The following is a 10,414-nucleotide window of genomic DNA, read 5'->3' as shown; positions in this document are numbered from 1 at the left end:
ACTCCAATCAGGGAGTTCAGTGAGTACTCTGCCACCACTGCCACTACTTCATCCCATCAAGCACCTTCTGTTTAAGCAGTGGGCAAGTCTGACTTCTCTGATCCATGGATCAGAATGCCAGAGGCATGCATCTTTCTGAAAGCCGTTGCTTTATAGCAAATGAAACAAACCTATTTATATTATTACACAGAAAGCAAGCATTCAGCCTTTTGTTATCAAAGGAACAAATAAAACAGTACTAATCATTCTCAATTCCTTTCTTTTTTTTTCCCTTTTCTTTTTTTACATTTTATTAGGGACTCATACAACTCTTATCACAATCCATACATATACATACATCAATTGTATAAAGCACATCCATACATTCCCCGCCCCAATCATTCTCAAAGCATTTGCTGTCCACTTCTCAATTCCTTTCTAAGTTGTCAGAACTCCAAGCCTCTCCGGGGTAAAATGCTTGGGAGTCACCGCAAACTAAAATGGACACTAAACCATAACCAAACCCACTACCATCGAGTCAATACCGACTCATAGCAACCATAGGATAGGATGGGGAGAACTGTGCCAGAGGCTCTGAGACTAGTCTTTTTAAAAAATAAACATTTTCTTGGAGCTTTGTCTACATATCATACATTTCGAAAGTTCAACGGCATCAAGAAGAGTTGTACACTCTTTACCACAATCAATTTTAGAACATTTTCTTTTTCTCTTGTACTCATTGCTATTGATGTAATTTTATGAGAGTAGAGAGCTCCATCCTGCTCCCTCAGAGTGTCATTGGTGTGGTCAAACTGTTGACCTTGCAGGTAGCAGCCCAACATGTAACCACCACACAAGGCTCCTAAAATGTATACAGTAAGTGCTTAATACAGTTCTGACTTTCACACACCACCAAGTAGTCTCACTGTTGGCAACAGTTCCACTGGGGAAGTTAGTGTTATAGTACTGGAATAGACTCGGCTCAACAACTGACCTCACTAAGCAATTACATCTAGTGCTTTTCTTATCATCTAAGTTTGTTAGAAGCACAGTTTCAAAGCAGCCATGTTTTCAGTCTGATCCTCCAGGTTTCCACAGCCCAAGCCATGGTCTGGAGCCAGCCTTGACTGGTGAGGCTTGAGAAGTTCATTGTGGTGAAGCTTCCTCTCCTCACCCGCCTGCTTCTCCAGGCATGGCACTTCTTGAAGCTTTTCCTCCATGCAACGTGCCAGATGCTAAACATGAAGCACCGAGACACAACATACATTGCTATTCCCCCAAGTTTGATGAACCAGGTGGGTTTGGGGGATACCAGTGCAGAGAAGAGGTTCCTACACCAATCTGCACTCCAGAGCATAGGGTCACAAAGAGGAAGTGTACTACGTCGACAGTGAGACTTCAGCAGTGCTCCGTGTCATGGAGAAACCAGGACAGCGCCAGCAAGGAGTTGGGGATCTCATAGCAAAAGATGATTGTATTGAACTCTGTGTAGGACTTTCCAAACTCCGGGGACAAGATGATCTACGAGATACACAGTGGGTGGTATGCAGACATCAGGGAACCCTCAGACTAGAAGTAGATGCACCAGTCCAGGTCAAAGAAGTAGCCCCAACATGACACAGAGCGTGCACTTGGAGAGGCGTTTTCAGTTAGTTTGGGTGGGTAAAAAGGCCAAGGGCCATCAATGAAGTCAATATAAGCCAAGAGACCTATCAAGAGGTCTCAGTAGGTGAAGGTCACAAGCCAGCAGCTCCACTCAGTACTGTGCTGATTCAGACAGCAGAATGGACTGTAGAGCAAGAGCCAGCCACATAGGCTGCACAGCACCCGTGATGGGCCTTGGAGGATGTAAGCAAGCTACTTTATTCTCTGGAGTCTAGGTTTAATTTTTTTAATTAAAAAATGAAAAAGAAATGGGTTCAACTCTGACTGAGTTGTGAGATGGATTTTGTAAAACATCTAGGGTGATTTTCAGAGCGACAGCCAGTTATGCGAAAAGTAACCTAGAGTGAAAAAGAACCTGCTAGGCATGTTTCCATTTAAAGGTCAGTGTCACCTGCCAGTAAGGTGATCAGCACATTTTCTTTCATATGCCCATTCGGATTTCTGGAGCACTCTTCTCTAGATCCTAATTCCTTAACAGAAGAAATGGTAAGCCATTTCCAAACAAAAGAAATGTGTGTTTTCCACCCTACTCCAGATGTGGAAGGAGAAGGCTGGGTGGGCTCATCGGACTCTTGGTCTCACAGCTGATGGGGTTGACAAGCAAGCTGTTACCTGAGCACCTTGTGGGTACCACGACTACATCTCCATTAGCATGTGCCCTGCAGACTACAGGTCATGCACTGCTCCCATGCTTCCAGCCCTAAGGCAGTGGATACCCCGCCCCTTCGAAGGCCAGGCCAGACCATCTCCACCCTCCTAGCCCCACCAGTGCTGGGAGACAGGCTGGTATTCCTTCTGGCTTGCTCTTCCTCCTGGGGAGCTGGCAGGGCCAGATACTGTTCTCCCTGCCCAGTTAACTGCAGTTAACTGGCTTAGCGTTCCAAGAAGCCTCAGGTGCCTAGGTGCCTTGAACTCAGAGCCCAGATTCATAAATGCTATTCTTGATGTCATTTTACAATTTGTCTGATCTTTAATCATTAGCAGTCAGTGAATCAAATACATTTTTCGGATAGTCTTTAAATTCAGGTCGGTTATACCTAAGGTTTTATCTTTGTTATCCTGGCTTTGTTTTTGTTTTCTTCAGTGTCAACCTGAATGTACATCTAAGCAATTCCACAATTGGCTCATAGCCTTGATTGAGCTTCTCCACTGTCTCTTCCTATAGATGTAGTCGATTTGACTCCTGTGTATTCCATCAAACAAGGTCCAACATGTACAGTTATTTATGTTGTTGAAAAAGGGTATTTACAATGAAGAAAACATTGGTCTTACAATATTATGTCATGTGATCTCCAGTTTTGTTTTTACCAACAAGGCAATATTTTCCAACTACAGACTTTTCCTCTTTTTCTCCAACTATGCCATTCCATTTACCAGTAATTATCACTGCATCTTATTGTAATGTTTCCATCAATTTCAGACTTAAGAAGTTAGAATTCTTTGATTTCTTCATCATTGGCTGTAGTGGTTAGTGTATAAATTTGAATAATATAGGCATCTAAATATTATCTTATCACAGCATTGTACTTCAAGATAGCTCTTGAAATATTCTTGTTGATGATTAATGCGATACCATTCTTCTTGAATATCTTCCCGTATATATTGTTCAATCAAAAATGTACAATTCAGTCCATTCCAGTTCGCTAATGCCTAAAATATTCTGTATGTGTTCTTTCCCTTTTTCCTTTGTGCATTCCATATTTTGAATAATCTATGTTTGCAGCTGTTTCCCCCCTAGTTTTTAGCAACGCCCCCAAAGATTGGCGCCATCCATGTCATTAAGGTTGATTTTAAGGAGGCAACACTTCCTCCATTGTATTTTGAGTGTCTTCGGATGTGAGGAGCTCATCTTTTAGCACAATATCAGACAAGGGTATGCTGTTATTAATAAGCTTGTCAGTGGCTACACTGGACCACTATTGTTACTTCCTTGTCTGTCTGAGTCTGGATGCTCCACTGAAAACAGTTTAGCTGGATGACCAGGCTGGTAATTGAAATACCAATAGCATAGCTTCCAGGATCACAGCAATACAAAAATTACCACAGTAGGGCAAACTGATATGAGTGGTGTTGAACTATTTATTATGTTGGGGAGGACAGATAAAAAAGATTGCTTACAGGGATTATACTCCAAATACTATCTCTTAGCATGGCTACAACAACAAAATACCTTGCCAGAGACAAGTTGTTGCCTAATAGCTTCAACAGTTTCTTTCAGATACTCTAAATGCTGATACTTTTTAGTGAAGACACCTTTGCTATGACTAGACAAAACAGCCCTGTAGAGTACTGGTGTCCTGCTATTAGCTTGGCAAAGTGACTAAAACGTCAAAGTAATTCGCATACCACTGCATTCTAAAAGTATAACTGAGGAGCATTTCTTAACTAGCTGCTGTTGCATGGTAGAATTTGGTTTTCAACTACGTAAATACGTGTGTGTATGCATGGACATGAGTATAGGAAGAATACTATTGTGTCTTATAGTTACAACTGGGCAGCAGAGCTAAATGATAAATACCATGAAGTTTAGATTTAAGCTTGATTCAAATAATAGCCTTTATCACATGTACGGCCTTGGGTAAGTAATATATGCCATAATTTTCTAACTTATAAAATGAAAATAATGTCTACTTTTTACTGTAAAACCTAAGTGTGTCCCTATGTATAAAACCTAAGAGCAGTTCCTGGCATAGTATAAAAATTATGTTAGTACTTGCTATTGGAACAGTTGTCATTGTATACTAGATTTTTAAATACCTGTGAAAAAGCAAACAAATACATAATGAACACCCTCAATAATTATTAAAGTAAGAAATGTTTCATTAAACATCTAAAACTATACAATTGTATAAAATTCATGAAATATTTCGATGTTGTTAGTGTCCATTTATTCATTTAGTTGCTTTACATCAAAATATTTTAAGGAAATGTACACAGAAGATTTAAAGCAAAATAATTTATGATATCCACATACACAGCAAATTTGATAATTAAAAAAATATGTTTAAGTGCTGTTCTAAGTTTATTACTCAGTGCCATCAAATTATTCTCTATTTTAAGTATTCTAATGGGTACAAATATGAATTACTTCCAGGCATTTGGCTAATAAGCTTTCTTCAATTTCCCTGGCATGGACAAGTAAATATTTCCAGTGCTTCGTCAACTTGTTGAAACATTGCAATTGGTATTCCATCAATGTCTATATCTTTGTTTTTGGCTAATGCTGTAAGTTCAGCTTGGACTTCTTACTTCAGTACCATTGGTTCTTGCTTATATGCTACTTCTTGAAATGGTGGAATATTGACTAGTTCTTTTTGGGGGTGTGTGTGCCATGCTTTGACTAGTTCTTTTGGGTACTGTGACTCTCTATATTCTTTGCATGCTTTTTTAATGCTTTCTGCATCATTCACTCTTTTGCCCATAGCATCTTTCAGTATTGCAAGTCAAAGCTTGAATTTTTTTTTCAGTTCATTCAGTTTAAGATAAGCTGAGTGCCTTCTTCCCTTTTGATTTTCTTAGTCTAGGTCTTCACACATTTTGCCATAATATTTTGTTTTGTCTTCTTGAAGTGCCCTTTGAAATTTTCTATTTAGCTCTTTGACTTCATCATTTCTTCCATATATTTTAGGTACTCCATTATTAAGGGTAAGTTTCAGTCTCCTCTTACATCCAAAATGATCTTTTCTTCCATTCCTGACTTTTTAATGAAATTTTGCTTTCTTCATGAATGATGGTCTTCATGTCATCCCAGAACTCATAAAGTCTTCTGTTAATGTTCAATGCATCATATCTGTTTTTGATATTCAGGGGGAATAGACTCAATGTCATATTTTGGCTCTTGTGGACCTGTTCTAATTTTCTTCATCTTTATCCTGAACTTACATATGACCACTTGGTGGTCTAATCTGCAGCCAGCCCCTCACCTGGTTTTAGTTGCTGATATTGAGCTTCTCCATCATGTCTTCCCACAGATGTAGTTAATTTGATTTCTGTGTTTTAGGTTGGAGATGTCCACGTGAAAAATAGCCATTTGTGTTGTTGAAAAAAAGTATTTTCTATGAGCCAGTTGTTGGTTTTACAAAATTCTATCATATGGTCTCCAACTTTATTTCTACCACCAAAACTTTATTTCCCAACTACTGTTACTCCATCGTTGTTGCCACTTTTGGCCTTCCAATCACAAAGAATTTTCAATGCACCTGTGTTGCACACTTGATCAATTTTCAACTGAATATATTGGTAGAATTGTCCATCACTAACCTTCATGGCTGATGTATATATTTAAATAATAGTTGTCTTGATTGGATATCCACGAAACCAGACAGAGACCCTAGCACAGACTGCATTGTACTTCCAAACCAATCCTGAAATGTCCTTTTTGATAGTGAATGCAACACTTTTCCTCTTGCTTGTGTCATTCTCACCATAGTAAATCATGATTTTCTGATTCAAAATGGCCAATACGAGTCCAATTCAGCTCACTAATGTCCAAGATATTGATATTTCTGTATTACATTTTGATGATTTTCAATTTTCCTAGATTCATACTTCACACATTCCAAGTTATGATTATTGGCAGATTTTAAAAGCTCTTTCTCCTTACTGTGAGTCATAACCCATCAGCAAATGAAGATCCAGAAGGCTCCACTTCCCAGGCTTTACCCTATTCGTGTTCCTATGGTTGACTCCACTCTGAGAAAACTGCCCCTCCTCAGTCATATTTCAAGTGCCCTCCAACTCAAGGACCCATCCTCTGGCATTACTTCTGACAATATTCTGATCCCATTTATTAGGCCTTCAGTTTCTGGCAATATTTCAAAGCTGTGCATAGGTTTTCAGGGGCTGCTTCTTCCATAATGGGCAACTGATTCCTTCCTTGTAGTCTGTTCTTAGTCTGAAACCTGTTCACTATGGATGCCCTTGCTCATATTTGAAATACCAATGATATCACTTCCAGCATCACAGAAACTCACATAAGCCATCAGTACAACAAATTGACACACAGTTGTAGGATCTTGAATTGCTATCCTTAGACTAATTTTATAATAGTGTCATATTATGTGTTCAGTGAAATTTTACATAGAAAATTCTCATTTAACAATTAGTAACTGATTGCACTTTTTTAGATTGTCAATATTCCCACTAATTATTTATGTGATGTTTATAGTATGCTTATCCTTTCATCTTTCTATAAAATAATTTACTCTAACAAAAACATTTATATTTATATTCCCCAGTTTCATGTAAGCATATTTCTTTTAAGTTGCTTAAATTTAAAACAAGAACTTTGAACCACCATAGACAGTTCAATTTATTTCACAGAAACACCAACAAGTCTTCAGAATACTATTTCCAATATCCCACCTTACCCCATTCAGATATATAATTCCTCTGAGTTGATTGAAAATTAATGAATATTATTTATCTTACATAAAAGGGAGAGTTGACTATGTAGAATTTTACCTGATCTTTATGAGCCTATAAAACATCAATAAAGGAATACTCCAACTTTTAAAAAATTATTATTCTAAAAAAGCCTGGTTCCAGCAAAACTCACTGTTATTGATATACTCGAGATAATTTTCAAGAGTCCTGATAGACATGTTGGGTTAATAACGGCAATGTCCAGCTACTCCACAGGAGAAAGGCAAGTCTTTCTATTTTGGTAAAGAGCTGCAGTCTCAGAAACTCACAGGGGCAGTTCTACAGGGTCACCCTTTCCTATAGGGTCACTATGAGGCTGCATGGCCTCAATAGCAGTAAGTGCTTTAGAGATAATTTCATGTGATCTACACATCTCATAGCTTACCCAAACTGTAACATATTTTATTGCTTTAGAATTTTCTACTAGCTCACTTCAGTGTTTAAAAATCTTTCCTACCTTTGTTTCAGCAGAGTTGAGGCTCAGACTTATTCTTGGTGTCTCTACTATAATCATGTCTCCTCTCCTTCCATTACAATGCTTTTCCCCTACTCCACTGACCTTACCTTCCTCCCTCCCATTACCCCTATTTTTACAGAAATTCTTTGGAAATAAATAAATCTGGTGTGTTTTAGCACTGCTTGTTGCAAGTTTCTTTTACATAAGACATGAGTGGCTGAGGAACAAACTACAGGACACATGCAATTCTATGACAGCATAATGATAAATGCAGTTCCATACCCCAATCAAATGACATGTATAGTGTTATATATTTTTGTATATTGGTTTGTTTTCTCAACTAATGTTCTAATCATGAATTATAAAATATACATTGTGAACAAATGTAAACTATTTTACAAGCAATTCTACTACATGAAAACTTACTTGTATAAAACCAGCAAAGGGGAAGTTTGTATTTGAATAGAAGAATTTATCATAGTACTCCATTAACTGCTTAACTGAATCATATATATTTTAATATGTATCTCAAAAAGTTCAGCTCATTTTTGCACACTAATGAGCCAAATAAAAGTCCCTATATTGAAATTAGTTAAATGTCTAAGTCACCTTTTATGTTTTAATTTATAGATTTATCATTCATTGTTTTAAACTTATAATTGTTAAACAAACTGTGTTGTTTTAGCTAGATAGTATTCAGCGATCTTAGTTTTGATTAGTGTATCTTGCATATATATGGAATCTGATGTTCATCATGAATTTGAGATATTGATAGTTTGTTATGTAAAGTGCGGTTGCGATGGTTCTGATTTCTAGTGACTATGTACAACAGGATGAAACATTTTCCAGTCGTATATCATCCTCAGTATTGTTACAGTTGAGTCCATGGTTATAACAATTGTGTCAATTTATCTTGTCAAGGGCCTCTTTTTTACTGCCCATTAACTTTACTAAGCAAATTGTCCTTTTCCAGGGACTGGTTGCTCCTGGTAACAACTCAAAAATATATGAATTGAAGTTTCACCATTCATCTTCTAAGGGCATCCTGGTTGTACTTCTTCCAAGACAGATTTGTTTATTCTTTTGGCAGTCCATGGTGCTTTCTTTGCCAACACTATAATTCAAAGGCATTAATTTTTCTTCAGTCTTCCTTATTCAATTCATATACTTTAAAAACAACATTTTATTGAGGGCTCAAACAACTCTTATCACAGTCCATACATACATCCATTGTGTCAAGCACATTTGTACCTTTGTTGCCATCATTCTCAAAACATGCTCTTTCTACTTGAGCCCTTGGTATCAGCTTCTTATTTTTCCCTAGCCCCTAACCTCCCGCTGTTATGAACCCTTGATAATTTATAAATTATTATTTTTTCATGTCTTACACTGATGTCTCACTGCACCAATTTTTCTGTTGCCCATCCCCCTGGGAGAGGGTTATATGTAGACCATTGTGATTGGTTTCTCTTCTCTCCCTCTACCTTCCCCTTAATTCTCCTGGTATCTCTATTCTCATTGTTGGCCCTGAGGGTTTAATCTCTCCTGGGTTCCCTGTGTGGTGGGCTCTTATCTGTACCTGTGTACTTGCTCTGGTCTAGCAAGATTTGTAAGATAGAATTGGAGTCATGATAGTGGGGGTGGGGGGGGGGAGGAAGCATTAAAGAACTAAAGAAAAGTTATCTGTTTCTTCGGTGCTATATGATCCTTGACTGCCTCATCTCCCCCCTTGATCTTTCTGTAAGGGGATGTCTAATTTCCTACGGATGGGCTTTGGGTCTCCACTCTGCTCTCCCCCTCATTCACAATGATATGAAGTTTTGTTCTGGGTCTTTGATGCCCGATACCTGATTCTATAGATCATGATTATGATCACACAGGCTGGTTTGCTTCTTCCATGTGGACTTTGTTGCTTCTCAGCTAGATGCCACTTGTTTGTCTCAAGCCATTAAGATCACAGACACTATATCTTTTGATAGTTAGGCACCATCAACTTTCTTCACCACATTTTCTTATGCGCCCACTTTGTCTTCAGCGATCATGTCAGGAAGCTGAGCATCATGGAATTCCAGGTTAATATAACAAAGTGTTCTTGCAAGGCCCAAGGTCAATCTGCTATCTTAACCTATAAATATATGTACAAAGATCTAAGTCCCCATCATATATAAATTCATATTCTTATCAAGGTTATCTACAATTTGTTATGTTCCAAAAAGTAGAATGACTTTTTAAGTTAATAAGTCACAAGGAATATCTTTCTGATGTTCTCTGCTTTCACCCAGATCCACCTGACAACAGCAATAATAGCCTGTGTTCCATGTCCACTTCTGAATCCAACCTAAATTTCTGGCAACTCCTTGGCAATGTATTGCTGCAATTATTGTTGCATGGTCTTCAGAACAATTTTACTGACATGTGATATTAATGATATTGTTCTATAATTCATACTTGTTCTTTGGTCACCTTTCTTTAGAATGGGTACAAATATGGATCTCTTATAGTCATGGTCAACAGACTAGAAGTGATCCATATTTGTACCCATTCCAAAGAAAATTGTCAAAAAGGAAGGAACAGTAGTCAGCAAATATGGCCTCTCTCATAGAAATGAAGATGGAGATAGCAAGATAGAATTCTGGAAGATCAATGCCTTCTTCATGGAATACATCTGTTCTCAACACAAAATGCAGCTATTTATATGGACTTCTCCAGATGTAATACACAGAAATCAAATGGAGTATCTGTGGGAAGATATGACAAAGAAACTCAATATCAAGAGTTAATCCAGACCAAAGAAGAATTGATGCATTTGAATTGTGGTGCTGGTGAAGAATATTAAAAAGACCATGGACTGTCAAAAGGACAAACAAATCTGTCTTGGAAGAAGTTTGG

The 10,414-nt window shown here is 37.8% G+C and overlaps 1 pseudogene; it reads right to left on the bottom strand.

Moving 5' to 3' along the window:
- Nucleotides 1-1,019: 1,019 nt before the first annotated feature.
- On the bottom strand, nucleotides 1,020-1,533 carry LOC142433518 (TLC domain-containing protein 5 pseudogene; annotated as a pseudogene).
- Nucleotides 1,534-10,414: the final 8,881 nt, after the last annotated feature.

The sequence above is a fragment of the Tenrec ecaudatus genome, chromosome X (assembly GCF_050624435.1).
Source record: "Tenrec ecaudatus isolate mTenEca1 chromosome X, mTenEca1.hap1, whole genome shotgun sequence".
NCBI lineage: Eukaryota > Metazoa > Chordata > Mammalia > Afrosoricida > Tenrecidae > Tenrec > Tenrec ecaudatus.
Note: the sequence above shows the minus strand (reverse complement) of the source record. Positions and strands in the feature narration are given on the sequence as shown.